Genomic DNA, 24,799 nt, shown 5'->3' on the forward strand with positions numbered 1-24,799 from the left:
GGTTTATTCTCCACAGGTAACTATCAGCAGAGGACAAGGCCAGCAGTTTTATCAAACTTAGTTCACCTTTCTGACTGTGTCCTTACCCATACTGAAGAGCAAGTCTTGAATACTTGTTTGGGATTCATTGCTATCCCAAGACACGATTCTAGGTTTTGGTTGGAGTTTCAAGATACTATGCAGAAAAGGATTATATAAGTTCTTTTGTGATAAACCGAAGCAAATTCTGTCAATATTCTCTGATCTAAGTAAACCTTCCACCTTCCTCCCTCCATTATCTGCAGTGAATACTGAGGTAAATGTGTTTGGACAATGGTTCCTGGAGCAGGTCTATAAACTTGAACAGTCAGCCCCTCAAGCTTTTTAAAACATCACAAGGGATGATAGACTTACCATCAAATCACTACAGGATAACACAAGGGTTGTTAATAATCCAGCCAACCAACATGGGACCATAGTTATAATGAACTTACATGACTATGAGGTATTTTGTGAAGCAGCAGTTGAGTGTTAGGTGCAATAATACTACTGTACAGAGTAAGGTGTAATTATACTACCTTACAGAGGGATCCTACTCCAGAACTGAGAAAAACTACATAACAAATGGTGGATAATGCCGTGGATAAACTCTGGATCACCAAGAAGGAGTGTGACTTTGTGATCAACAGGGATCCTAAGATGTACTGAATCTTCTGCAAGATTTGGAGTTTGATTCTACCAAGCAATATCTAGTGACCTTGGACATTAAATCTTTATATACAAATATTCCACACAATGCCACCCAAGTAGCTGTAGCTAGGGCCTCAGAGTGTGCAGGACTGGTCCCCTTTAGTGCTTAATTTGTAAAAATAAATAGGTGCCACGGCCCTCCCCAGGGGACCGCCACAGCTTGCACCTCACATTGCCACAATGAGCGCTGTCAATAAAAGTATCAACACAACTACTAACCATCACACTCCTATAAATTTGACAATACGATTATTCCAGGCCCCCAAAGCTATAAGAAGGGCTTAGGCAGCAGGTAATAGTCATTTTAAATCTATATTGAATTAATAAACAACTGTTGTTGTGTTCATCTCTAAATTAAACAGTGCAAACATGTGGTAGACTGTCACAAGTGCGGGTGTTGACAATTAAGTGCGGGTGACGAGCACTGGAAATCACCAGCTCAAATAAAGCACTGCACCCCTCAGTCCTTTGTACTTCAATAAAGTGAGCTTGCATTGACTCATAACTTCTTCAGAATCAAAGACTAGCCAGCAGTATCTATATGGCGCCAGATTAAAAAGAAAGTTATCCGACTAAATGATTTGAATTATTACTTTTTTTTAAAGATCAAATTATGAAGAGATGGTATATAGCAGGTGTTCATCAATTGGGAGATTTTTATCAAGATACTTTATTTGTTTCTTTTTCTAGTTTACAAACAAAATATAACTTACCCAGAAAGGATTTCTTTAAATATCTCCAGATACGCAGTTTTTTGGACTCAAAGGGCCTTATTCATCATATCTGTATGAGTAAAAATAATATTTTAGAAGAAAGTAGAAGGACTAAAAAAAATTGGCCTATTTATCAGTTGGTTATTAATCAAATGGATGATGATCTGACTGCTATTGAGAATAATTGGCAAAGGAAATTTGAAACGGAGAACATTGATATAACTAGATCTATCTAATTATCGATTCGGCTGCTATTCAACGGTTCGTTGCAAAGCCAGCACTTCATGGCAATTTATGATCTCTATTATTCTCCGATAAAGTTGGCTAAATGGAAAAGTAGCAATGATCACAAGTGTAAACGTTGTGATGAAATAGCTGCTGACTCTATTCATGTTTTTAAGTGCCCCAAACTGTTTCAATATATTTTTGATGTCGAATTTCTTTTGAACAATAGTTTGGGGATTAACCTAAAATTGACTGCTGAAAAGGTTATCATGGGTGTAGAAATGGATTAGACAGAAATAAGGTCAGCAGCTGAAGAAGCTTTTCTATTTATTTGTATTTCCGCGTATCGTTTTTGTATTACCTCACGCTGGCTAGATACTGAACCTCCAGTGTTTTATAACTGGCAAGTCAAACTCTTATCTATATATCAATTCCAAATGGCCATCTACAAACATAAGGGTGCCAAAAGAAAGGAGTTTGGACAAAAAATCTGGGCCCCTATTTCAAAATGGATTTAATTTTGTATGCTTTTACAATGTTAAACATTTTTTATTAATGAATTGTGAGTAACTAGGAGTCAATTGTTTATATGATGATAATGCTGTGAGGTATGTTTATTGTATGTATGACTGTTTGCTGAAATAAAACTAATTAAAAAAAAACAGAATCAAAGACTAGCTATACCTGCAGTTTTCCGGGGCATCTATGGGCGCAACATTTGCACTGAATGTGGCCTGCATTTATGTAGGCATGTTTGAGTCTAACTTCAGCTATCATGACTCTAATCCCTATCGTACCAATACGACTTTTTGGAAAAGATATATAGATGATGTGCTGCACTGTGCATATGGCCAGGGCCTGAGACTGAGCTGCTATCTTTACTACAGTGGCTAAACCATCTTGATCCACATAGTCACTTCACTTCGAACATCTGTTGGGACTCCATTACTGATCTGGACCTTGATGTAGCAGTCAATGATTTACAGTTTATGACATCTCTACATCAGAAGCCTACTGAAAAAATCTCTCTGCTGCACAAAGCATTATTATCATTAAATATGATTTGATAGCACTCATGAATCAGCTCAACCGGGGTTCTAGCAAAACAGTCAACCCAAAGAAGCTGAACGCAAAATCTAAAACAGTGCAGTTTTTAATGCTTTCCGAAATTTGCTGTAATCAGGGTGAATTTGAACATAAGTGGCAGTTTATTCCAGAGGGTAGGGGCCATGTAGGAGAAAGTTCTTCCACCACATCTAGAATGTCGACTGTGTGGGATCAACAGTAACTCATTATCACTGGGGCGCAAATTCCTAGTGAATATATCACCTCATCCAAAAACTCTTAGGGAATAATTTTCCTGTGTGCCAATTATTTAGGTACAGGAGGAACTATTCGGAGATGCGGACTTTTTTGGAACAATCAATGTCCTTGGAAGAACATCTGATGCAAAGAGTATATGCCAGACACAATTAACAGGGACCGTAAAAGAACAATTATTAAGCACCAGACGGCTTTGCCGGAGAAGCATCCTAATCAAAAAACTGAATGCCTTGCACTAGTTATGACCTTCAGTCTATTTGCTACTAAAGTATGTCAGATTATTCAAAGAACTGGCAGCTGTTCAATGATGCTTCCATCCTGTGCCTCAATCCGCTTTGCTTTTCAGCATACTTCTACTCTCAGGGATAAGCTTGTTCACATGAGGATGCAAAGTGTGTCTCTCAAAAAACCTAGTAATCTCCCTACAATCAAGGGTCTTTACCCATGCAACATATGCAGTGTTGGTAAACTTACATCACCATCTCAAAGTGTAATATCAATCAAGGGACAAGTTTGGTTTAAAAATAAAATGGGTAACTGTAACTCTTGCTTTGTAACCTCCAGATTGAAATGTCCATGTAGTCTGTTTTACATTGGTTTGACCAACAGAAAGACGAAAATATCGAAGCAAGAACATATTAGCACAAGAAGGGTAACAACAAAATGAATTCTGCACTTCAGAGAAGCACACCCCAGTCTTTGGGATTTTGAATGGATGGTTCTTAAAAGACTCAACAAGAGACTTGAGGGAGCAGAGGAGGCTCTAATGAATCGAGAAGCCTGATGGATGTTTTCTGAGCAGATGGATATAGGCTTAAGGGCTTAATGGTTTGGTGGAACAGCATAAGTTTCATATGTAATCCCCCTACTACAGGATTAGGTCATTGCAGTACTTGCTAGGCTGGTTGTATTCTAGCCTGAAGAAGCATTATCTAGCCCTTTGGAGATATGTTGTCCATTCCACTCTCTCCACATTTTCATTTTCTTTTCTTCTACCGGACCCTTGCTCTCAAACATAGTTGAATGGCTTTTTAGGCTTAGATTCAGGGGCAATGCTCTGGGTGTGCCACTGGGGCTCTTGATGTATTAGCTACTCCCTATATTGCAGAACTCCCATGTACAAACTCATATCTAGGGCTAATTCTCCCTGTTTCTTCTAGATGATGGTACTGCTATCCATTGGCTCAGTACTTGAGGCCATAAACCTTGGTGGACATTTTGTTTTGAGCATACTTTCAGATGATACCGCTAATAGTTATGCTCTAGTGTTGAACTTGTGATGTGGCAAGAGTGAGATGTTCCAGGAGTATATCTCCCCTTGCAGTTGCTATGCTGATGCTCTCCATGTGCATGTTGAACAGGATTCCGAACCTCCGGCACCTCAGGTGAATCTCATCCCCTTATTTCTTGGAAACGTGTTGAGTTTTTGCTTTGCTCACAAGTAGGCGTTGTTCTGTTTCTAAACTCTCCATTGAGGACTCCACCTTCCTGTGTGAGTCACTGATTTGCATAGCTGCAGCAGTGAGAGTTTTTCCCTCACTCTCTGCTGTAGTATTTGGGATTAGGCTATAAATGAATAAAGGCAATAGACATGGCACTTGAGCTGCCTGCTTTTTTAGCACCCTGATAAATTCCCACAGACTGTTCAATGGCAGTTGAGATGTTGAGCAATTTTTTTTATCTATGCTTGTGAATGTATTTGCTATCCATTGCCTCCTCTACAATAGGGAACAAAATCCCTCAGGTGTGAGTTTGTCTCCTCCTGTTTTTACACATGTCTTCCTGCACACATGGCAGAAAAACACTCTCCTCCACCTCTGCTCTGGATCTTTATCAATGCCATTTCATCTACTCCCTCTCATTCATTGACCTGAGGTGTTATCTCATGGTCAAAGTTCTGAAGGAGGTCCGTCCTCTTTTATCATGGCTGAGCATTTTATCACATTCCTTGTAAGTCACTGTGCTGGAGTTTTGTTTTTTCTTTTGCCTGGAGGATGGATGAAGAGCTCCCAGGTGATGGAGAAGTATTCTTCTCCACTGTTTCCCCAGTGCAAGCCAGCTCTTCATCTGTATCAGCTGCTGATTATGATGTAGATAGTTCTGCCACTTCTGGCTGGCTGTTGTCTGATAGCCTCTTTCTTTGAAATTAGCTCTCTTTCTCTATTTCTCTCTCTCTCTCTCTCTCTCTCTCTCTCTCTGTCTGAGTCTCTCTCTCTCTCTCACACACAACTGTTTATGACTCTTGCTCCTCTCAAAATGGTGGATACACCTTCTGTTACCTGGGAAAAGTCACTTTTTGTTGTGTTAGAAGATTACTTGGGCTCTAAAATGTAAAATTGTCCATGGATGTCCGTGGACAATGCAAGAAATAAAGGTTATGGTCATGCAAGAGACGCCACAGATGTGGCCCTGTAAAAAAAGGTGTGTTCAGTGTCACCGACTCCAAAATATTCTAGCTGATGTTAGGACTCCTATGAAAGAATGTTTGTGTAGAAACATTTGTTTTAAGTTTATTCATTCCCCAAATGTGTTGGTACTCCATGAACTACTTTTCAAGGCTGCAAACTCAACAGACCCAAAATGGTGCCTGTAGGTGTAAAGATCCACTCCAAACGCTTTCTAGAAAGGAATAAAATCTTTTTGGGTCCAAGATATATTAGCAGGTACCTCCAGCTTGCTCTCCCAGATTCTGTGCCCCAACATCCTTTCCGATTCCAGGAGCAACATTCCACCCACCAACATGGTTCTGAATTCTATGCCTAGTAGGTAGTTCTGACAACTCCACACATCTCCCCCCTTATACACAACAGTAAAAATCATACTACTCCGTTAAACAACAAGCTAAGAGAGGACTCACACATGAAATCACATGTCGTAATCGTCATCAGGAATTGGTTGGGGAGCACATCATTTATACACATTCCCCATACTCCAAGCAGACCATTATCTAAAATGAGAATATTCCTCTTCACTACTTTTTCCTGCAGTGGTTCAGAAAATTTGCTTTCACCTTTGGTGACTATTCCGCTTCTTGCTGCTGCCCCCATATAAAGTGCCAACAATTCCATGGCAACACAGTGTAGCAGAATGGCACTCTGTAGAAATTTCTGCTGCTTATCTCTGCACATCGAAATCCAGGGGCGAAGGTACTGGCTGTCTGCCCCCTGTGCAGACCGGGTTCAACTAGTTGCCAGTGTAAAGATCCACTCTAAACACTTTGTAGAAAATAATATAATCTTTACTGGTCCAAGATATATTCACAGGTACCGATTTTGGAAAAGGGGGGTGGTGATGGACAGAGTTTCTGAATGATGCAGAATACTCTTACCAAGTCAATAGATCATGTTTTTAATCCATCACCATTTTTTAGCTCACTGCACCATCCCAGCTCAGAACCTGGCTATATGCAAATTAGTCTGTTCCTGTCCCAGTGCATGATGGGAACAGGGCAAACCAAACTACCAAGCCAATTCTTATACTGGGAAGGAAACAAGCTTCCGGGGACCGGTTTCTGGCATCACAGCCTTCTTCGGCCCGGCTTGCTTGAATCCTGATGGTGCAATGAGCAAGGGACTCACGTCTGAGTATACCCTCCCACACATAGTGTGGATAGAACCGATTTTGGAAAAGGGGGGTGGTGATGGACAGAGTTTCTGAATGATGCAGAATACTCTTACCAAGTCAATAGATCATGTTTTTAATCCATCACCATTTTTTAGCTCACTGCACCATCCCAGCTCAGAACCTGGCTATATGCAAATTAGTCTGTTCCTGTCCCAGTGCATGATGGGAACAGGGCAAACCAAACTACCAAGCCAATTCTTATACTGGGAAGGAAACAAGCTTCCGGGGACCGGTTTCTGGCATCACAGCCTTCTTCGGCCCGGCTTGCTTGAATCCTGATGGTGCAATGAGCAAGGGACTCACGTCTGAGTATACCCTCCCACACATAGTGGATAGAACCGATTTTGGAAAAGGGGGGTGGTGATGGACAGAGTTTCTGAATGATGCAGAATACTCTTACCAAGTCAATAGATCATGTTTTTAATCCATCACCATTTTTTTCCTGCAGTGGTTCAGAAAATTTGCTTTCACCTTTGGTGACTATTCCGCTTCTTGCTGCTGCCCCCATATAAAGTGCTAACAATTCCATGGCAACACAGTGTAGCAGAATGGCACTCTGTAGAAATTTCTGCTGCTTATCTCTGCACATCGAAATCCAGGGGCGAAGGTACTGGCTGTCTGCCCCCTGTGCAGACCGGGTTCAACTAGTTGCCAGTGTAAAGATCCACTCTAAACACTTTGTAGAAAATAATATAATCTTTACTGGTCCAAGATATATTCACAGGTACCTCCAGCTTGTTCTCCCAGCTTCTGAGCTCCAACCTCCCTTCGATTCCAAGAGCAACATTCCACCCTGAAGCAGCAGGCCATGCCCTTAGTACTTAGACTGTTGACTCGATAAACCTTAGATTCGATCTCTGGGCTGTGGTGTGTTCAAGTTGTTTAAACCGCAAACTATGGGCGCCATCTTGGGTGTATCAAAGACACAGCTTAGTTGTCCAGGCAGAAGGCTTTCATTGACATTTAGGTACTTGGAGTCTGTGGCTCCAGGAAATAGTCTGTGGATTACAGCACAAGGACACATTTTCTTTCTACTTCAACATTAAGGATCCAACGATTTGGCATAGGAGTCATAGTGTGCTCACCCTGACCCGTTACTGGATTTTTTTTGGGGGGCGGGGTTAAGTGAACCATGCCCTGAATCATTTAATGGTAGCTGCAAGAGAAAATCTTCTCTTGGCAACCAATCACATTCTTTGGTTCCAAGGCCTCTACTTTTGGTTCACAGACTCCAACAGCCGACAGCAGCAAAAAGCTCACTCATCCAATAGGAAACCTTCATTTTATTCTGTGGATAGTCCTTTCACTTTCCTGCTTTCAGGAATTCAAGGAACATGGTGTGTGTAGTCATTAGATCAACTTGACTTTTTAGGCACAGTAATAAGAACAGCATCTGTGGAAGACAAACTTGGGGAAGCTGGGGTGTCAGAGCAAATGAAAATGTGTGATTCAGTCTCCAAATTGGTGGGTGGGTCTTCCAGGTAAACGTAGGCAGAGAAGTATTTAGGTTGAATAATGACACCTATTGGTATCTGGCAATATTTTGTGTAGATTGGTTTGTCCACTTTTGTGCTCATTTGTTCACCATCCTTCGTCTTGCATCTTTTTGTCCTTGTCAGTTTCCTTGAAGTTTCACTTCATGTTTCAAATTTTCTTCTTTATTAGCTGACGCTCAGCATGGTAGATGACGCATTTCACCCATACAGTGGCCTTGATCACATGACGAGACCTCAGTCCCTCATTGCTTTTAAACACCTTCATCATACACTACGTCACGTGATTAGTGAAAATAATAAAAATACTATTATACATTCCATCAATGCTTGGGTCATCATAATTTCTTATAATTCAATTCTAAAAACATAGCAGCAAGGACTATTAAAATATACAATAATTTACTGATCAATCCATTATAAAGTATAAAGAGCACAGTGCAAATTCACATTTTGGGATACTGTTAATTTCTCATTCGAAACAAAATTCAAGAGTTTCAATCAATTTGCGTGGAAACCATTTGGTCATACCCAGATAATTGTTCGCGGTTATGGGATATATCCTGTCTAAGTGACATAAATCACGATCATTAATATGCTCTTAATCCATATCTCGAAAGATTCGATATAATAATGGGACCTGATCCTCAGGTTCTATTTATCTGACATCTAAGATATATATTAATTAATATATGAACATATGTCTATATTCTAGGAAAAGACCACATCAATCATTTCTGTAACATTCTAAAAATCACAGTTTGACTGTCTGACTCTATAGGATTCCCTCTCTTTTTTGGTTCAACCGTGAAGATGTAAACAATTCAATCCTCAATATTTTAAATGAATGGACCCATATTGGAATTAATTAATACCCGTTACTTATGTTGCAATGGCGCCAAAGGCGAATATAGAAAGTAATTAAAAGTGCATTTAAAGTGTACTGTGCAAAAAACAAGTACATACAATTGAATATAAATATAAATGTTAAGAGTAAGCGGGCGGTTGCATAATTGGCCGTGTATTCCTGTCATATGGCTTTCAATGAATGCAATTTACGATCAATACTTCAAACCTCACTGTATCATTGGCTCAGTCGCCCATAAAACTAAATAAGCAGCCATAATATAATACTGATGATGTGAGCCATCACGCCTGATTGTGCAGGACCAGAATCAGAATGCTAAAACACATTGAGATTAAGACACTCGTTGTATATTGGCGGTAATTAAAAAGATGGTGAAAATTATGTTGACTATGATATTATAAAAATCGTGTTTAAAAACCATACTGTATTCATTCTTATAAATACCCATAAATAATCATAAATATTTATAAAAGTCTGTAAAAAATCATCACAAAAAGTTATACAGTTCTTCCCCATTATTAAGTCCATTTGGTGTACAAGTGTCTAATTCCAATATAAATTTGGCCTCCAACAGTCTTAAGATTCTCTCTCTATTCCCTCCCCTTCTCATTGGTGGAACCGCAGCTATGACAAAATATTTAAAATCTTCAAGTTTGTTACGATGCCCTGCCTTAAAATGTCTGGCCACTGAGTAGGTCATGTCATAGTTGACAATGGCTCTGAGATGCTGCAGAATACACACATGAACCTGCAGTTTGGTGCTGCCTATGTATTTAAGCCTGCACGTTCAGCTCAATATGTAAACGGCAAATTCAGTACGACAATTGTATCTGGCTCTCAGTTTGTTGGATGTAGGGCCAAACACCGTTGTATATTGGGATGTGTTGGCCCCAACCTTACACGCTCTGACAGTACTGCACTTGATAAATCCATTGCGAGGTGCTAGCCACCTAGAACTCAGCTGGATTGCATTAGTGATCAACCCTGAACTGGCCCTGACAAGGGCATTGTGCATTGATTTGGACTTTCTGAAAGTCAGTGCTGGATGGGTTGGGAATAGTTGATTCAAAACCATATCAGTTTGGACAATAGGCCAATGCTTGTTAATTACGGTCCTAATTTTCTTAATTTGACTACTATATGTAGTTATGATCTCATTTTGGTATTTGTTCATCAGTATTGGAGTGGATGGTCTTTCTTTTATTGAACGGGCTCTTATTGGTGGTCAACAGATCTTCCCAGGAATTTGTTCTAACCTTCGCCAAAGCTGAATCAATGAACTTGCTGTTATACCCCCTAGCTAGGAATCTGAGCCTGCTTTCATGTATACATTTCTCAAATGGTGTTTTTTGTGCTGCAGATTCTACGTAGCCTTAAGAATTCCCCTTAGGGGATACTTCAATCAAATGAGTAGGATGGAAACTCGATGCATGAAGCGTCGAGTTCCCAGACGTACTTTTCCTGTGCAAATTCATCTCTATTTGATTTGTTTTCTATATAAACAAGCACATCCAGGAAATCAACAGATATCTTATCGACTACGGCAGTGAATTGGAGATTAAGATCATTGATGTTCAAAGTTTGGTAAAAGCCTCGGCCATTTCCTCACTGTCCTTCCATATAAAAAATATATCATCGATGAAACGCATCCAAACAACGATGCGTTCATCCCATTCATCCCTGAATTTAACCTTGAGAACCTGCTCCTCTCACCAGCCCACATGTAAACACGCGTAGCTGGGGGAGAAGCAGGTTCCCATGGCAACTCCTCTGATTTGATGATATATATCTTCATCAAATAGAAAATAATTATTGTGGAGGTAAAAAGATATAATTTCTAAAGAGTTCCATAGGCCTGCTTCGCAAAAAGAATTGCACTGCATTAATACCATCAGTATGTTTGATGCTGGTATACAAAGCACAAATGTCCAAAGATGCCAAAATGTATTCTTGTGACCAGAGAATGTCTCTTAATTTCTCCAAGAAATGATTGATGTCGTTTATATAAGATGGAAGGGCGACAACCAACTCCTGTAGATGAAAATCCACATGTTCGGACATTTTCTCTAGGATTCCTCCTCTTGCATTGCTAATGGGTATACCTGGTACTGGTTCAATCTCTTTATGTATTTTAGGTATGAAATACATTGTGGGAATGACTGGGAGCTCTGTCCCTAAATAGTTGAATTTATCATTGGTGATTAACTTGTCTTGTTTCCATTTGTATAGTTGTTTGAGGCACAGCGCGTTCAATGTCGATAATTGTTGAAGGATGGATTTCAAATTACATTGAGTGTCTTTAAGGTGCTTGTCCGCATCAATCAAATAGTCTTTTCTGGGCCACAAGACTATGTTTCCCGCTTTATCTGATTGTTTGCTTATAACTTCGCTGTGTTCCTGCAATTGTTTAATCAGATCCTGGTACTTTTTTAACTAAGTGAAGCTTTTTTACTTCTTCTATGACAATGTCTTGATGGGTATCTATTGCTTCTCGTGGCATAACAGGAAGAAATGTTGATTTCACTTTAAAAGGATAATCAGCCTTGCTGGACTTAGTCACACCCACTTCCTTGATCAAATCTTGTGTTGACCCAAGTACGTCCTCCTGATTAGTATTGTACAAGTCACCCAAAATTCGCAATGTAGGAATGTGCGATATTAACAGGTTAGAGACTGAGTCCCTACTGGCAGTATGAACATTCACTGGAGTTTCTACAGACTTTTGGGAATTCTTTATGGCAAAATAGTTTTTTAGCTTCATTTTGCGGATGAACTTATAAATAGCCACTCTGGTATGTACATAGTTCAAGCTACTTTCCGGACAGAAAGGTAAACCCAATGCCAGTAATTGGGTTTCCGCTTGATTTAGTTGGACAGAAGATAGGTTCACCACTGTATTTGCCTCAGACTTTACTTCCTGTTCCAGTTTTTCTTTCGTTGCCCATTTCTTGCATTGCCGGGCTTGCGTTCTGGCTTTCCATCTTTTGTTGTGTCTTGCTGTGGATTTGGTGCAGGCTTCCGTGGTCTTAGCGTCTGGCGCTGCACCCGCTGCACAGAATCCAGTTCCTTCCCCAGGGTAAGGGTACCCATGTCTTCTCTCCCTTGATGTCTGATCATTCCATAATATGCATTTTTATATATACTTATATATATGTATGTATATATATTACCTCAAGTAGTAATAAGTTGTCAAATAGAAATTGTCTTTTCTTCAAGTGTAGGTTCAGTCGGCACAGTTACAGTTTCCAGGATAATTTTATTAATTGTTCCAAAGTTCCAATTTCCAAAAGAGTTCCAATTCAAATAAATAAGTGCAGCCAACGCGTGTTTCGTCTTGCCAATATATAGCGAATGTCTTCTTCAGGGCTTCTGGTGTATCAGGTATTGCAATGTTTCCTCACATTGATTAATCAATTCAAATCAGAAGGGTGTTAAAGAGACAAAACATGTTTAAGGGTTAACAGATGCTAACTATTTAGACGTGCAGATAGAATAGTCTAAAATGTAAGACATGATTTCATGCAATACTTTTCTCATGATGGTACAGTGGAAAGTTGAAGATGTTGCCATTTTATGGTTGCTTTATATGAGAGTGGTGTACCATTCTTGAACTTAGTTTTTACAATTTCTAACTGTGTCAAAACTGTTTTAAATTAAAAAAAATTACATTAGAAATGAAGATGTACATGGGAGTTTGATAAAAAAGAGTATCACAGTTATATGAAAAAAATAGATGAGATGAACTGTATCTATAAGAGGGGATGTGTTTAAGATGTTAGTACAAAATGTTTTGGGAAGTAAGAGAAAAATGAATTAGTGCGCCTTTATTCCATTGTTTAGTTTATAGAATAATAACAGTATAGTATTGTTCAAAGTTGTAATGAGGAATGTTTATAAAACTACGAATGTTTTAAATGTCTAAGCATCATGTGCAGAATAGATACATCTATTCTATTTGCATTCTGGGAGTTATGGTACTTTTGGTCACATTATTAAACAGGAGTACTGTAGTCACAAGTAAAACATTAAAAAATGTTCTGCGCCTGCATATGTATTATAAAGTAGTAAAATGTGTTAGGTATGTATTAGGAACTGTTTGTTAATGTGTTTTTTTACTTACATGAGTGGTTGGCATATGCTTCGATGGTGTGTTTTTTGTTTTCCTTTTACAGATAGTTATGTGTATGGCGGGAATCTTGAGTCTTTTTAAAGATGTAGGGAACTATATATTTTCAGAAAGATGGCTCGAAAGTATCTATCTAATATGGAATCACATATATGTTTACATCGTGATCTATGTTCTTTAAGGCTAATGAAAATTTCATGTAAGTGGTGAGGGTGGTGTATTTCTTAAAAAATGCTCTGTTTAAAATTGAGGAGAGTTTATAGTGCAGAATGTCTGTGCTACCTTCATTTGGTGTGTACCTTTTTTTTTAGAAAAGCGCAATATATGTTTTAAACACACAGAAATAAATTGAGAAAGGATATAGGTATGCCATTAAGAAAAGGTTTTGTGCTTTGAAAAAGTAAGGTCTGTTGTTTTCAGTTTTAGAAACTTACTGATGCATGTGCATGCTGAGTAACTGAGCAATGTATTCTTGTAGAGAGGCATGCATCCAATTATATATGAAGTATGAGATCTAGATATTTCTGACACATAGGTCATCAGAAAAGGATAGATACACTAAAACAGATAGTTTGATACTGACCAAAGGAGTTAAATGAATTACAGATATAGTCACAACTATTATGTATGTAACATTAATGGAGATACTTCAGAGTCACCCAAGCATTACTCAGGCAGTCATTCAATCACTCAGCCACTACTCAGGCAGTTATTTAATCACTCACACACTATGTAAGCACTTATTCCATCAATCAGGTACTACACATGCACTTTCAATCATGGGGGTACTAATTATGTACTCATTGAACTACGCAGGCAACACCATGCATTCAGCAATAAATAAATACTTATTATCCAATCATATGAATTATTTAAAAACTATCCGATTTCATATAAAAGATGCATGCAACATTTCTTTACAAAAAATCGAGTACCATAATACAGATACAATTTGTCAAGGGAAAAAAAACAAAAAAATCAATAATAGCATAGAGCAGCAATTACTTCATAAATAGTAAATCACAATTTCAATTTCCGTTCATATTATCCCGCATACAGTTAGACAATAGGCTAGACCCTATATGTGTGAGGACAGCCAGCTAGTGACAGATCCCCAGATGGCCTGCCCCCAAACTCTCATTTTATTGCCCCTGCGAGAGTATAGAGCAGATTCTATGTTATAGATCCCTAAAAGTTTAGCCAACCACATCTAATAAAACGGGGGAGCTACATCTTTCCAAACAGCAGATAGCAATAACCGAAACACAGCTACACTAATAAATATAAAGGCTTCATTCTCCTTATTAAGATTCAGATTATTATCCGTTCCTATTAACATTAGGGTAGGGGATAGGTAGATATTAAAACCTAGCAGCCCCTCCCAAAATTTCTCAATCTGTCCCCTAATTAAGATTAATTTATCACAGTGAAAAAACATATGTAACAAGTTGGCTGGACCTTCATGGCATCTAGGGCACTTATCGTCCTCTCTTTTCCCCCAATTAAATAGTTTAGCGGGAGTAAAATACAAGTTAAAAATCGTTTTGTAGTGTTGAGCTTTCAAGTATGATGAACGAAATACTCTGTCGGCCAGTTGCAAGGATTTGTATATATCGACATCTGTGTCAGACAATTTAGACACCCAAGACATCTCAAATTTTTCAAGGTCATCCTGTATACTTGCCAATAATGAGCCATAGATCATTTTAATTTTAATACGACCTCTTAACAAATATTCCATCATGTTAATCTGACCTCCTGGAACAAAACGAGGCCTAATTCCATTCAAAAGGCCCTAGATTTGTATAAACTTAAAGCTCTGACTCAAAGGGATTTCACATTTCTGCTGCAATTCATTAAGACCCAGAAGATTATCATTTTCATATATATCACCTATTCTTCTAATCCCTTGTTGCTCCCATATTGTGCCCATGCTATCATAGCTTAGTTGTGGGAAGATGCTAGAGTGCCATAGGGGTGTATAATAATTAATCTTAGGAATTCCCAACACCTTCTCTACATGTTTCCAGACTTCCCAAAGGCTATTGATGACCTTATAACGCATCTTCTTGTAGTATCGCCTAGTATTTTTTCTTAACAGGACTCCGAGGGACTCTCTACCTAGCAGTAATTCATAAATAGAAAATAATTTCCTGGTTAACGTATAGGGTATCTGATATTTTTGTGGCAGAATTAAATGCTATAGCCATCTGGCTGAGGAGACAAGCCAGTTGATAGAATCTGATGTTAGGCATTGCCAGCCCTCCCCTTTGTTGTGGAAGTGACATATATTTCAACGACCGCCTATTTTTACCATAGCACCAAATAAAATTCATAAAAGTAGACTCAATTGATTTCAATATTGCTTCATCGATCAGATAGGGGATAAGGGATTGAACGGAAAAGATATAGGGCCTGATGTAGGTGTCCAAATACCGGTCGGAAAACGGCCGAAAATACCGATTTTCAGCCGTTTCCGACTGGTATTTGGACATTGGTATGTAGGGGTATGAAAAACCTACAGATTCGGTAATTTTACCGAATCTGTAAAATTACAGAATCGGTAAATTTACCGAATCTGTACATTTTACCGATTCGGTAAAATTACCGATCGGTAAAAATACCGAATCTGTAATTTGCTATGTAGGTAGCACTGTTAACAGTGCTACAGGCCATTCAGGATTCGGTATTTACCATGTAATACTATTACACGGTAAATAACAAATTCCTGTGTACATGCACATCTGTGCATGTACACCTGTGCCATGTGGCACACAGACATGCCCTAAGGGCATGTCTGTGTGTCACATGGCACACAAGCCTGAAACAGGGGTGCAACAGGGTGTCAAATTGACACCCTGTCCCCCTTGTAAAATCGGTAAATTTACCGATTCTGTAAATACCGAATCGGTATTTGCTATTGAATCCTATGGGCTTCAAGGCCCCTAGGATTCAATGGCAAATACCGAGTCGGTATTTACCGAATCGGTAAATACCGAATCTTACAGATTCGGTATTTTTACCGAATATTTTACCTACATAGCAATTACCGAATAGTAAATACCGAATCGGTAAAATTCGGTATTTACCATTCGGTAATCTGCTATTACCTACATCTGGGCCATAGTACCTTAGGGAGCATGGTCATCTTGAGTACATTTACTCTTCCTATTTAAGAAATGAAGACACACGTATAATTGAACTATATTAGCGAATTGTTTATTAACAAATGTAGATCAAACTTGTAACGCCTTGGTATTGAGTTCACCGATATACTCCTAATCTTCTTCCTATAAAATAATTCACAACAAAAGTTTGTTAGTTACAATCATAGGGCAATATGCAAAACAAGATAACTATAAAGTTATTCTTTTATTCACAGGTACTACTGACCTTGTAGAACAAACATGTGGGGAATCAATCCACAGTGATACTACACAAATCGTGCAAGTATTATTAACCTTTTAAAATATTCCTTCTTGGTCCTGACGAAAGCCCCATAGACCCGGCTGGGCACAGTGGGGCTGAAACATGTTGACCATTTTCTATGTATAGAGGGTCCAGTAACTCGACCTTTCATTACAGCTTACATTTTTTAGTATCCTTAATCTATATCCTTAATAAATTTATTTTTTAGATCTAAGGCTTTTTAAACTTTTTCACTTTCTTGGAGCACTATTTCTGGAATACTGCTACAATACCAGTGGGTACCTCCTGGTGGAGGTTGCATATATACAAAAAAAGAACCCTATGATGATGCACCCACGCTACGTTGCTTTGTGGAGAATCAAGATATACCACCTTACCGAATAACGTGCGTGTATGAGGGTTTTTTAAGAAGGACATCCCCAAAAAACCCCGGTGCTGTAGTTCACAAGTGATCCATTCTCCATTGATTTTTGAGAGAATAGTAACAACAGAGACAGAAGCCTCCAGTGCTGCCGCCCAGGTTGAGAGTCATATCTCGCAGATCAGGGACATCCAATGGAAGTTAGAGGAGTCCGAGAACAGGCAGCGGAGGAATAACCTTAGGGTACTGGGTGTCCCTGAAGGAGTGGAGGGGCAGGACACAAGAGCATTCATAATCACCCTGTTTAGCTATGCCTTTCCGGAACTGTCTAATTGGAACTGGGGATTGAAGTCGAAGGAGCTCATTGTATCCGGTTCAAGCCTAGAGTGCAAGCAAAGGAAGGAGACAAACTCCATGGCAATCCTGATATTTCTAGGCAACTTTCTTCTAAGACAGGCCATATCTGAAAAAGCCAGGCCAGAAGCAAAGAGGTCCAGTGAGGGGGTCTCATTCTTCGTACGCCCCGACTTTTGCCACTCAATAGTAGAGAGGCGATGAAGACTCGGGAAATTAATTAAACCATGCATTCATCCAATCACCCAGTACCTAACCATTCACATATACAGTCACCTAAGATATACCTATGCAGTTATTGAAACAAACACCCATGACCAACACTTGCACTCATCCAAACACTCACTTATGACCCATGCACTCATACAAATACTGAGGCAATAACCATGTACTCATCCAAACACTCAGGTACCAGTCATGCACTCATCCAATTACGCAGGAAGTTCCATTGCAGTGAACCTATCACTTACACAATTTCTTTGCTCTCATCCAATTACTGAGGCAATACTCTTGCACTAATTTAATCACCACAGCAGCACACTTGCTTTTATCCAATTACTCAAGCTTTAACAATGAACTTATACAATTATTCAGACATTAGTCATGCACTCCTTTAATCGGCCAGGCACTACTGATGAAGTCACTCAAATATCCAGGCAGTACCCATGTCGTTTTGTAATCACCCAGCTACTACCTATTCAATTAACCAAAAATACAAGTACTCATTCAATCACAGAAACACTACTCATGCACTCATGCAATCTATCAGGTGATGTATGCACTTAAACAATGATGCACGCACTATGCATGTACTGAATAAATCACATATATACTACCCGCTTAGTCCTGTTATCACCCAGGAACTAGAGTAGCACTCATTTAATCATCCAACCGCTATCCATGCATGTATTCAATCATTGAGGCATCAGTTATGCACTTATCTAATCATTCAGACAGCACTCATGCACTCATCCAAACACCCAAATAGTAGCAATATAGTAATGCGAATACTCAGGCACTAACTATGCAGATATGGAACCAGCGATGTAGTTCTGACATACTCAGGGAATCATCCAAGCATTACCTATATTCTGAGGGAATATCCTAGGCACCATCTATGCACTCATCCAATTATCTAGGGAGTATTGTTGTACTCAACCACAAGCATATGTATTTACAAGTTTTAGTGAGGAATATTTTTTCTTTTAGAACCACCAGGTGAATTATATATGTAATCTGTCACACACTGTTTGCATGTACTCTGAAGAATTAGTGAGCTACATGCTGTGATACAGAGGAATGTGCAGGTTTTTATATGCAGTGTTTATCCAAATTTTAATCTGACATATGCAAGTAGAAAAATACAAAAACACAAAATCTATCAGTGACACAGTGGTAGAGAGGCACAGAAATAGCTTTTATGTTGTGTTTTTGGATTTGCAGTATTGAGACACTGTATGTACAGTTACACTTTGGTTGATGTTTATTTTAAAATTTACTACAAAAGGTATAAAGTGGTCTTTTAGTGTGTATAAGTGAGAATTGAGATATGGTGCATCTGTGTTGTAGGAGAGGGTGCTGTAATATTAAAAGGTACCTAATAAATTAAGTTTTGTGTCTTGGTTTGTGTTTGGTACATTGAAGTAAGTCTTTGTAATTATGTAGATAGGTTCTCCTGTAGATTTAAAACTGCAACATAACATGAAAACTGTTTTGGTATTATGTGTAGGCCAGTAGTAAAGTAGTTGGTACATTGGCTAGAATAACAATTAAAATATACTTATTTTTTATGGAACAATATTTGCATAACTATAGACAGAATGCCTGCAAAAGCTCGGAGAAAAAAGGAGCAGAAGAAACTACAGTATTTATACAAAACTGAGACACAAATGGGACAAATTAAGAAAAAGTGGCGAAAGAAAAAAGAGGAACTGGTAAGAGGACAAAGTCATCTCTTAAAAATATATGTGGACATTTCAAAAGATTACAAAATAATGAAAATAAAATTCAAACTGTGAGAAAGAATAACAGTGGACACAATCTATATACCAATTACAGGAATTATTGTTACAAAGATGGACAGAAGCAGTTTAACGAAATCAGAGCTAGAATGTTTCATAGTAGAGTAGTTATAAATCTACTGAGAACTATGAAAAGTATAGAAGAAGGAGAGAGGCAATCAAACATCAAGAAAGAGTTAAGAGAGTAGTTGATAAGGCCTTTGCTTTGAAGAGGAAGCTTTTCATTTTGATTATAAATCGAATGAAGGTTCTTGAGAAAACGGTGTTGTGCATGAGGAGACAAAAGCAGAAAAAAAGATGAGTGAATAGAAGTAACTTATGGACAGTTTTTAGTGGAGAATGGATTCATACTTCTAGTACAGAGTCTTTAATAATGAAGAAAGCTATCTCCAGGAAAATAGATTAGTTCATGCTATTGATTACAGAGGACGATGTTATGAAATAAAGAATGGCACTCCTATAGCGAAAGAGGTGATGGTACCTAGAAATGTAAAATAAGTTATTGCAAAAGAGGTACAAGGAAGGGGGAGTCAGGCGCCTGTATACAAATGGAATTGTAGTAGTGTTTGTAGTATTCAACAGCAATACATTGATATATTAAGGTTATTTCTACGTATCTTTCCAAGGCGAAGTTTAAAACACAAAATAAGTACATCACAAGGATTTGATCCTTGCAAGAATAGAAAGCATACACATTTGCATGGACACTCACTAGCGTGTTTATCAAAGAAAGTGTGCCAAGGCACCTTTAATCATTTCAGAATGTTAGCTGTACATCGCTCAAGAATGCAAACTTTAGTTAGTAGGCTGTAGAGTGTGAAAACCTCTGTTTTATGATTAGGAGAAATGAATATAGCACTTTAGCATGGGACTGTGGCAGAAATGTTTTGTGATGTTGCGCAGTTTTGTTTCTTTGGTCCTAAGTAAGATTCCAGGGAAAATGAAGAGTTGTTAAGAGGAGGAGTGGCAGAACAGGACACAGATATTGAAGTTGATAGTTTTGAAGAAGAGATTACAAAAGTTAACACAGTGCAGTCTGACAAAACCAGAATATGTTGATATATGTTGTAAACACTCCCACTACAAGATTCATACACAGACTGTTGACTTGTATTTAAAAAGTGAAAAAGAAAATAATGATAACTGGCAAAAGTTAGCAGAGTATTTATTTATAGAGGAAGGCTTTGGCTTAGCCATATGGCAAGTTATATAGAAGTACTGTTAACATTAAATTAGAAAATAATAAAATATCTGCTAAGGTAGAAAAACTATGAAGGGCCTAAAATGAAAAGAAAATCAACATTCCTGATTCTTTGCAGCATTGCGAATGGTTGTTATGGACTGCTCTCAAGTACTCACTACAACTCCACAATCCATGCAGTATGAAACCATCTGGGCAAAAATATGGAGCCAAACCTTGAAGTTGAGATTCGACCTGTGAAGGTCCTGTCTGCCCCGGTGTTGTTGCCATTGCTATTGAAGTTGAGGGTCCTTCAGTCTTGCTTTTCCTTCTTTCGGATTTTTGATGATTGCCATGGTATGTTAGTAGATGGTAAAGTATGGATGTAGTCCTGCAAGAATATTTTTTATTAGTGCTCCTTGTCACATATTGGTCATTGCGCACATTTAGGTGTAAAACTGCGTAAAACAATGAAAGTTCTGTGATTGGTAGTTATGCACTATTCGTGAGCTCCGACGTTGAAAATTGTTTCTTGAAACTGTTTTTGTTTACGAATGTGTTGTTAAACTAAAGTTAAATCATTAAAAGTTAAGTGAGCATCTTACTAAATAGCTACACTGAAACTTTATGTAAAGTATGTCAAATATGTCTATATTTGTGTTTTACACTTTGACAAAAACATCCGGTAATTGTAGTGTTCCTTGGCAACTGCACTCATAGAATTACACAGGCACTACCTATGCAATCACACAATCACTCATTCACTACTCATGCACTTATATAATTACCAAGGCATTACACACGCACTCACAGACCCATATAGCCACTTAGACACCCAGTCACTGACCTATGCAGCCATTCACACACCCACTATCAAGGCTTCATTTCCTGTATGATGTAATATGTGAGGTCATAAGCAGTGCATTGTGGGGGCGTGAGTTATCCTTAGCACAGCTAACTATAACTGCTGAATTTTTCTGGTTTTGTACGAGTGAAACCTGAGCCTAATTATAACATCTCTGTAATCACTGTTTTTTTTCAGTGAAAGGTTTTTTAAATTTAATGTCCCTGTAACCTTTGTTTTTTCCAGTAAATGTCTATGTTTTTTTTTAAAGTTCAAAATCTTTTATTAAATTTTTAGTTTTGAATAACTAATAAAGACAATACAAAAACATTATTATTTGGTACTTAATACCTAAAGAAAAAAGTATAAATCGTTCATCATCAGAAGAAAGTATAATAGGTAATTAGATAATACATGTATATAAAATACAAAAAAAGGGGGGAAATGGAAGGAAAGGGAGGGAAGGGATACATATATCTATGAAAGCATGAGGCATATACAGAGCTACTATATTATATAATAAGAATATACTATTGGAATTAAAAACAGAGAAAAAGTCATAAATACAACCTTAAGAGGATAAATGTACATCAACAGGCGACCAGAAAGATTGATAAGCAATTGAATTGTGATTAATCCCATTCATGGATAATTGAGCACCTCTTCTGGTAAAAATAATTCATGACCATCAAGCATTAACAGATAAACTAGATGCATCCTTCCAACAAAAAGTAATAGATTTTACCGCTGCTGAAATTAGGAAATTGAAAAGTTTGCATTCTAAATCATGTACATTTTGTGAAATAATAGTGGATTTACATATTATTATTTGATAGGAGACATCTATATGGAGTTTTAAAATCTTTTTGATGATGTCCCAAACTTCAGACCAAAATTTAAAAACTATAGGACAATCAAAAAGCATATGTTGTAATGGGCCTATATGTAAATTACAATGCCAACAATCTTCAGAGGGAAGGAGTTTAGCTTTAAATAAACGTGAAGGAGTCCATAAATGATTATATAAAATATAAGAGTTGGTTTGATAGATTGAAACAGGTAGCCAACCAGATATACTATTGAGCCAAATATCCTTCCACGTGTCAATAGATAACGAAAGTGAAAGCTCATTGTTACAAAAGTTTGAAATCATTTCTAAATTGCTACCTAGAGTATCTGATAATTTTTTTAAATAGAATAGACACTCCATGAGTTGAAATGGCGACTGTTTGAATGTAAATTGGTAAATCAGCTTTAGCAGTTGAAGGAATATCATTGGGAAAGCAATCTAAGATTGAATTACACAAATATTGATATTTAATTTAATGAGGTCAGAATTAGGTAAATTAAATTTTGTCTGTAACGTTTCAAAACGAATAAAGGTATTATTGTAATACACATCTTTAAGATAGAAAATACCAGCTTTAATCCATGAAAACCAAAAACTAATATTTCTATTCAATTTAATTACACTACTATACCATAACGATAATACATCAGTATTATTCATGGGAATAAGAAACATTAAGTCAAGATCATTAAAGAGCATTTTAGTAGATTTAATAATAACTGTTTTCTGAAAAAATGTAGCATTATTAGACATAGACACCAGAGTAGGTAAAGGAAATGGAGATATTAGTGATCTCTCAAAACATAACCATGCAGGAGGATGCTTTAAAAAAGAGTGATTAAACCACAATGAACTTTTTTTTTAAATAAAAGCTTTATGATAAAGGAAAAAATCTGGGATACCAAAACCAGCATTACGTTTAGGTATTTTTAATTTTTTATAACAAAATGTATCAACATCTTTATAAAATTTTAATGGAAATTGTGTGGGGATCATGGCAAGAGTATAAAAGATCTTGGGAGCAATAGTCATTTTTATGGAATCCATTCTGTCCCACCATGAAAGATGCAATGATGCCCATTTAGACATTTTGTTTTTAATGTAATTTAGAATGAAATCACAATTTAACGATATTGCGATTTTATAGAGAGGAGAATAAAATTCCAAGATATTTTAACTTATTTTTTTGCCAAATAATTTCACGCATGGGAAGCATATCAGGAGTTTAAAGGAAATCATTCTGTTTTATTGGTATTTAAAGTGTATCCAGAAACTTTAGAATACCTCGTTATAATATCCATTAAAGATGGGAAGGAAAATATAGGGTCACTGATAAATAAAAGCACATCGTCCGCATAAGCAAGGGTTTTAACAATAACATCCGTAACATTGATCCCTTTAATAGAATCAAATGTTCTTATAGATGTAAGAAAAGGTTCAATGCCAATCAAAAATAACAGAGGAGAAAGAGGACATCCTTGTCTTGTACCTCTAAAAAGCGAAAATTGATTTGAGACTTGGCCATTAATGAATAAACGAGCAGTAGGGGCAAAATATAGAGCTGAAATCATTCGTATAAAAGTATCTTCAAAATTAAATGACGATAATGTAGAAAATATAAATTGCCAATGGTGTTTATCAAATGCCTTCTCAGCATCTAAAGCTAGAAGTCCAGAAGGCAAGAAGAGGGTAGGGCTTTGTTCAATAATATGCAATAAAGTTCAAGTGTTATTAGCAGAATATCTATTCTTCATAAACCCAGATTGGTCAGGATGTATAATAGAGTCTAATATGGGGGCTAGTCTAGTAGCAAGTATTTTAGCATATAACTTCCAATCTTGATTAATTAAGGAAATGGGACGATAATTAGACACAAGAGTGGGATCTTTATCTGGTTTCGGAAGTACTATAATTAGAGCTTCTGTAAATGATCCAGAAGTGGTTCCTGTGGAGCCAGAAAACGTAAATAATTGGTATAAAAAGGTAATAATTGTGATTGAAATTCTTTATACAATTCTGCTGGAATCCCATTTGGACATGGAGATTTATTCTTTTTAAGGGACTTTATAGCTGACACCATGTCATCATTTGTAATAGGTGCATCCAGTCCAATTTTATCTGTTTATGAAATCTTAGGCAACTTACAGGAATTTAAGAAAGAATAAAATAAAGAAACATCCTGAAAATCGGGCAAATTATATAATGAAGAGTAGAAATTCAAAAATTCATTAACAATTTCATTGTGAGAAAGAGCTATGTTACCAGGAGGAATATGAATTGAATTGATTTAGGATTTATCTTTTTTTATACGCAAATAATTAGCTGCTAACCTTCCAGATTTATTAGCAATAAAGCTAAATCTGGCCTTAGCATTCAATATTTGGACACCTGCTCTTTTACTAAGGATAGAATTAAATTCATAACGTAATTTTTGTAACTGAAATCTATATCGTGGATTGCTGGATGTTATAAAAAGTCGCTCAAATTTCGCAATCTGTTTCTGAAGAAGTTTAGTCTTTGCGTGAAAGGTTTTATTTTCATGGGCCATAATAGAAATAGTAACACCCCTAATATAAGCATTGAACGCATCCCATCTATTAATCAGAGATGTAGAACCTTCAGGGATGAGTATAAAATATTTCTGAATGGCAGACAACAG

The sequence above is a fragment of the Lissotriton helveticus genome, chromosome 1_1 (genome assembly GCF_964261635.1).
Source record: "Lissotriton helveticus chromosome 1_1, aLisHel1.1, whole genome shotgun sequence".
Classification (NCBI taxonomy): domain Eukaryota; kingdom Metazoa; phylum Chordata; class Amphibia; order Caudata; family Salamandridae; genus Lissotriton; species Lissotriton helveticus.